Source organism: Palaemon carinicauda, chromosome 13, assembly GCF_036898095.1.
Source record: "Palaemon carinicauda isolate YSFRI2023 chromosome 13, ASM3689809v2, whole genome shotgun sequence".
Lineage (NCBI taxonomy): Eukaryota > Metazoa > Arthropoda > Malacostraca > Decapoda > Palaemonidae > Palaemon > Palaemon carinicauda.
Genome location: NC_090737.1, coordinates 29776983 through 29783014, shown reverse-complemented (window position 1 = coordinate 29783014; position 6032 = coordinate 29776983).

Here is a 6032-nt window from a genome sequence, read left to right as displayed (position 1 = left end):
ATTAAAATGGATTTTTCTTATATAAACTATAAAAACTTGAAAACCAAGAGAAAGAGAAATGGGATACAATAGTGTGCCCGAGTGTACCCTCAAGCAAGATGGGTATAATAGAGAATAGGAGGTTTAGATGAATGAGAATCTTAGAGGCAATGCAAATGGGACTCTGAAGAACTTAACCAAGGGAAATGGATTAGAGTTGAAAGGAAAATTTGGGATAATTGCATGCGCTTCTCTCCATTTCAGACAGGAAATGAACGAATCGTAATTATCTTCTTGATAAGTTTTCTATCAATAGATATGTTAATGCAATGACCAGTTGCATTATCCATTGGCTGGGAACGTAACTAATTCTAATTTCGTGTGAAAATATCTTAAAGAACCTTTAATTAGGCGTTTTGGAATTTCTCTTTTTTTTATATTTCTTTTTGCTGGATGAAAAGAGAAATCTAATTGAATTATGTCGATTCAACATTCGTGAACGAAAATTAGCTAAAGAAGAATCGTTATTAAGTTATGTGATTTCATGTAATTCTTGTACGAACAATGAAACCGATAGATGATTTTAATCGTGTGTTTGATTTAGATTTAAAGTCCGCTCATGAATGGCAGAGGCAAGGGAGATTGCCAGTGCCCTGGTTTGCAGGAAAATGCCCAAGAGACTGACCATATATAAATATGATCAGCCCCAAGCCCCTTCTCCATCCAAGCTAAGACCGGGAAGGACCAGGCAATGGCTGCTGATGACTCACCTGGTAGACCTACTGTATAGTCCCCCCCAACCCCCCCCCCCCCCTCTCATCCTTTGCTCACAAGGACTGCGAGGTTGCAGACACTACAAGAAACTGTGGAGCTTAAGCGAGGCTCGAACCCCAGTCCTACAAATTACTAGGCAGGTACGTTTCCAATAGGCCACCATGAGATTTATTTTCCGATAGAGGGCTTTCAGTCATATTCTAAATTCTATCATAATTAAAAGAAAATAAGAATTTAAAGAATTACGAAGTTAATCTTTTAATTTTGTTGCAAAACCTAATGCAGCGGCGTCAAAAATTCTTTGTATAAATAGTTCGCATATCTATGATAGCCACCAAATAAAAAAAAAAAAAAAAATTAAAATCAATTAGATGTTATTCCATTAATAATGAAGGAAGAATGATATTCTATAATGATATTTATTAATTTTATAGATAGTTTGCTAAACTATTGTCCATGTTCTGAGAATGTCAACCTCTAATGAAATAGGAAAATTAATTGAATTATTTGAGAATAGTATTAGCATTTTTTAGATTTAAGAATGTTATAAAAAAAGTTTATACAAAGATTAGATAACATTATGATTTTTACATACCAAATAGCTATTCATTCAGTGTTCGATTAATACGAGTAATATTATTCATAAAACATGAAATCGAAATACCATGAATGGTATTTTACTCTGAAGAGTCTGACATGTCATCCACTTTAGATTGCTCGAATTATCAATCGGATAATTAATTTGAATGGCCGCGCTATTTTCGAACGCTTACTCCTCTTTATATTAATGAAACTGTCATATTATAAATTGCTTGTGTATGAATATTTTATATTATTCAGATAAAGGTTTGGATTTTTATTTAGGAAGAAATATTTTAAGATATTAAATTGGAATGAAAGGCTAAAATAAATGGTATTTCTAAACATTTTCTTTTACTCAATCGTAATCGTATCTTTATTATTATTATTACTAACACAGCTACAACCCTAGTTGGAAAAGCAAGATGCTACAAGCCCAAGGGCTCCAAAAGGAAAAAATAGCCCTGTGAGGAAAGGAAACAAGGAAATAATTAAATGATATAAGAAGTAATGAAAAATTAAAATGAAATATTTAAAAAAAACATCAACAACATTAAAACAGATAATTCATATATAATTATAAAAAAAGACTTATGTCAGCCTATTCAACATAAAAACATTTGCTGCAACTTTGAACTTTTGAAGTTCTGCTGTTATTATTGTTACTGTTCATAAGATATTTTTTTTTTTTCATTTCTTCTCAAATTGTTAATTTCTTCTCTTATAGTTTATCCCTTTCCTTATTTCTTTTACTCAATGGGCGGTTTTTCCCTGTTGGAGCCCTTGCGTTTATAGCATCCTCATTTTCCAACTTTGGTTATAGTTTAGCTAATAATAATAATAATAATAATAATAATAATAATAATAATAATAATAATAATAATAATAATAATAATAATGATGATGATGATGATGATGATGATGATGATGATGATGATGATGATGATGATGATGATGATGATGATGATGATGATAATAATAATAATAATAATAATACTTCCGTTTTTATGCCTTTCCCTTGGTGCCACAAGATCATAATTTGATTTATTAGGGTCAGATTAAAGTAGCCTGACATTTTCAATAGTTCTGTAAAGTCGTCTAGAAAGGGCAGGAGTCACATAGCACGAGGCAAAGCAAAACGAAGTGCCATTGAAACATTTATCATTATGAAATATTGAGAAGAGAGCAATTAGAATATTAATTAGTTATAAGATTAAATAGATTAAATACGTGGAAAATTGTTGCATAAAAATATATGGAATATAAATAGTCACCCGGTAATCATTTTATACTAATATTAGTGTACGCGACCGTCAAAAAACATTTATATATATATATATATATATATATATATATATATATATATATATATATATATATATATATGTGTGTGTGTGTGTGTGTGTGTGTGTATGCATATACGTGGATATATATATTTATATATGTAAATATATATATATATATATATATATATATATATATATATATATATATATGTGTGTGTGTGTGTGTGTGTGTGTGTATATAAATGCATATATGTATGTATGTGTATAAATATATATATTTATATATAAATATATATATATATATATATATATATATATATATACATAGATTTATATAAATATATATATGCATATATATATGTTATATATAAATATATATATATATATATATATATATATATATATATATATATATATATATATATATATGCATATATATATATATATGTATATATGTATTATATATATATATATATATATATATATATATATATATATATATATATATATATATATATATATATATATATAAATATACATATATATGTATATATAAAACTAGTCACGTTTCTCTTTATTATCTATACTACTGTTCTTCACCTGGCTGCAGTAGCAGTGCGGTGTGCTCGTAACATTATATGTAGAGGAAGGACCATTTTATGAAGTAGATGTGAGTTGATAGGTTTTTTATTCTTTAAGTTGCATAGGGAAGAATTAGAAAAATATCCAAGAGGAATTATTGATGGCTATTATTAATACATTATCTTATTTTCATAGATAAATGTCAAATTGTTTGAAATAATAATACAAACTTGGATTGAAGAAAACACCGATGAGGAGGACTCACGTTTCCCATCAAGAACAAGCACATCTTCTCACTTACCATATGCAGCACGACAGTCAAGATAATATTGAGGAACTTAGGGCTCTTATATATCACATTTATGGATTCGCCAGTCTCGTACAAGACTCGTAACCTCCTTTCTATTCCCCACCCTTTCCCCTCTTTCACATTCGCTAAGAATGAACAACTTCTTTTGCGTGATACGTTTCGCGAGGATTCCGGGTTACAATTCGGTCTATTTCATATTATTCAATTGTACGATTTTTAATAATGACAATTTAATGTCATATAACGAGTCATATAAATTTATACACTGCTATTTTTATTATATATACAATAACATCAAATGCAGCCGTTTCTAGTCCACTGTACGGACAAAGGCCTTAGATATGTCAATTCATGTCTGGGGTTTGGCCAGTTTTCATCCCCACGCTCGCCAGTGTGGATTGGTGGTGAGAGATTTTTGTCTGATAGTTCTCAGCCAACCAACCTAGTATGGGTGGCCCTGGGTAGTACGACTTTCCTGCGTATGGCGATACACAATCCCTTTCAATACGTTAAGGTATCTCCATTTAGAAAGGGTTATTGTGTGTGTGTGTATATATATATATATATATATATATATATATATATATATATATATATATATATATATATATATATATATATATCTGTCTTCAGTTTTATATTCTTCTTCACGTAGCAAGATGAATGCAATAAGAGACAGAGGAGGATAGAGGACAGTTAAAGGGGTAAACATATCCTTAGAATATACACGATATAAATGCAGAACTGCTGAGGAGCTTTTCAAAATAATCACTTCCAACGACGTCCAAGAAATAATACAGCTCTTTTAAAGGATATATGCAACTGTTTACCCATGGGAGTATTGTTGACATATTCTGTCTTGTTAAAATAATAATTTTAAGACGTATTTTCTGCACCCGTCTGCCCTTGAACACGAAGGCCAGGGGAGTTTATTTTGAAACAACACGATTAAGTTTTTCTTTTTTAAGGATCAGTCTGAAATGGATGCGACATTGACGCTTTCAGGAGACGTCTTATAAAATATATATCATTTGTTTTCGTGTTCGTTTTCTTTTTTTTCTTTTTATTTCATTCTTCAATGGGTATATTTATTTGATAAAAAAAATGTATTGTATAGTTCTTAGGATTATTTGCTTTATTTGTTTTTGTGTTTGTTTTCTTTAGTTTCTTTTTCTTTCAATTTTCAATGGGTTTATATATTAGATTAAAAAGTAAATTGTAATGTTCGTAAAATTATTTGATATTTTTTTTGGTTTTAGTTTTCTTTGCTTTCCTTTTCTTTCTGTTTCAGTGGACATATATATTAGATGAAAACGTACATTGTAATGTTCTTAAAGTTGTTTTTATCGGTGATCAATTGTGCAAATTGAATTAAGTGAAGGGGAGGGGGGGTTGTTGCGCTTAAAAGTATAACTATAGGTCAATGTTCATTTCACCTTTGTGTTTTTGGACCATCAAACCCACCCATTTTCAGTATAGAAAACAGATCTAAAATGAAATTTTCTCTTTGTATGTCATCCTGTTGAATTACATGAACTGTGCCAGTCCCTCCGAAACAAAGCTTGTAAACTCTCGTTATAGGTTATGAAGTACAAATTCTGAGCTTATAATCTATAGTGAGTTTCATGCGCTTATGTAATAGCGAATTCAGTACCTTTGATTATTCATGAACCCTTATATTTATATGTAAATTGGGACATGTTGTAAAATTTCCTGTTTCCAAGATGATATCAATATCCCAAAGAGGAAAACATAATTAATATTTCTAGTAATTAGCTCAAATGATAGAAAATAAAAACCTATATTTTTATATTTCTAAAATGCATTGGAAATTCTATTTTCTGCCAAAAAAAAAAAAGAAAAGCCATTCTAAATAATTTCCAAAATTCCGAGAAACCAAACCAGTGAATTTTTTACCCTGGAAAAGAAAAGTAATTTTTTAGTTTCCTAAATTCCGAAAAAAGGTATTTTTTATTGTAATATTAAATAAGTACGAATAACCTTCCCACAAGTAATTTCACCTAACTGCTCGTGACCCTTGTCTCATGATATATAACAATACTCTCATGAAAGCAGAAGACCCTGTGATGTTTGCGGACGATAAGTACATAATTCGTTCGCCTTTATTACAGGTAAGATGACTCTGGCCATGTTACAGCTGGAACTCTGTAGTCGTAATAGTGCATGAGTATGGTAGAAAGCATTTTTTTTTTTTTTATGAAAGGGAATATTTTATAATAGTTATGATTAGCTTTATTGTCATCATCATCATTATTACCTTGTACAATAGGTCATCATCATCATCATCATCATTGTCATCATCAGTATTACCGTGTGCAATGGGTAATTATTGTTATCACCATCCTAGTCATCATTATTACCTTGTACATGAGTAAACATTCCTGAAACATGCATCAGACCATTTCTTTTTCGGGCAGAGAGAGAGAGAGAGAGAGAGAGAGAGAGAGAGAGAGAGAGAGAGAGAGAGAGAGAGAGAGAGAGAGAGAGAGAGAGAGAGAGCG